The sequence below is a fragment of the Phalaenopsis equestris genome, unplaced genomic scaffold (genome assembly GCF_001263595.1).
Source record: "Phalaenopsis equestris unplaced genomic scaffold, ASM126359v1 Scaffold000058, whole genome shotgun sequence".
In the NCBI taxonomy this organism is placed as follows: domain Eukaryota; kingdom Viridiplantae; phylum Streptophyta; class Magnoliopsida; order Asparagales; family Orchidaceae; genus Phalaenopsis; species Phalaenopsis equestris.
This window is the reverse complement of record NW_018164500.1, coordinates 357,954-358,947: the sequence shown is the minus strand read 5'-3', so window position 1 is coordinate 358,947 and position 994 is coordinate 357,954.

The window sequence follows — 994 nt, the reverse complement described above, 5'->3', positions numbered from 1 at the left end:
ATGGGCGATGGTGGCTGCCAAAGTTGGCAGCGGTGGCTGCCAAAGTTGGCAGCGGTGGCTGCCAAGAGTGGGAGGTATTCATAGGATCTGAATTGTAGAAGCAATGTCAAGCTTTAGCTCCTTCCTCCCTTCTTCTAGCTTCCAATTTAGATCTTATTCTTAAGGTCTATTTTAGAGACCTTATTACAAATAAAGAAAGAATCCATATCACTTTGATCGGGTTACCTAGAGAGGTTCTCTTAATTGGACGATGTTATGTGAACATTTGAAGGCCTTAAGGATGTCAGAATTGAACTCTTTTGAGCATGTTGGATTCGTCTTATCGAGATGCTCAATTTGACTATAAGCTTGTCATATTTTAAATATGCTTGATTTTTCAATTATGCATTGAAAGCTTACGAAAGTAATTTAAAGGCTTGAACTGAGCTTGATTTGGCTTAGACTGGGCTAATTTTAATATTGTTGAGTTTGTCTTGTTGAGTTGGTCTATTTGATTGTACTTTTTCTTGGCTGAAATCAGAATTTTGGATGACTTTTAATCAAAGTTTGAATGTTTTTTTTTGCTAAAAAGTACCCTGAGATTTGTGTCTTGCCTCGAGATTTATGACAAGTAATAAAAGCGTTGATCAACTATCAATACTTAGTTATATAAATATAATAACAATTATCTCGAGATCCATAAGAGTTTTAAATTCTAAAAGGATGAAATTATACATTTTTACTTCACACATAACTGTTATACAGTCTTTTAATGGCAACATTCACGGCATATTGATTAGTCCTAAGGGTTTAATGTTTGTGAGATTAACACAATTAATTTTTTATTTAGTATAGTATCAACTAAAAAGCTAAAAAGTACCCTGAGATTTGTCTTGCCTCGAGATGTATGACAAGTAATGAAAGCGTTGATCAACTATCAATACTTAGTGATATGAATATAATAACAATTATCTCGAGAGCCATAAGAGTTTTAAATTCTAAAAGGATGAAATTA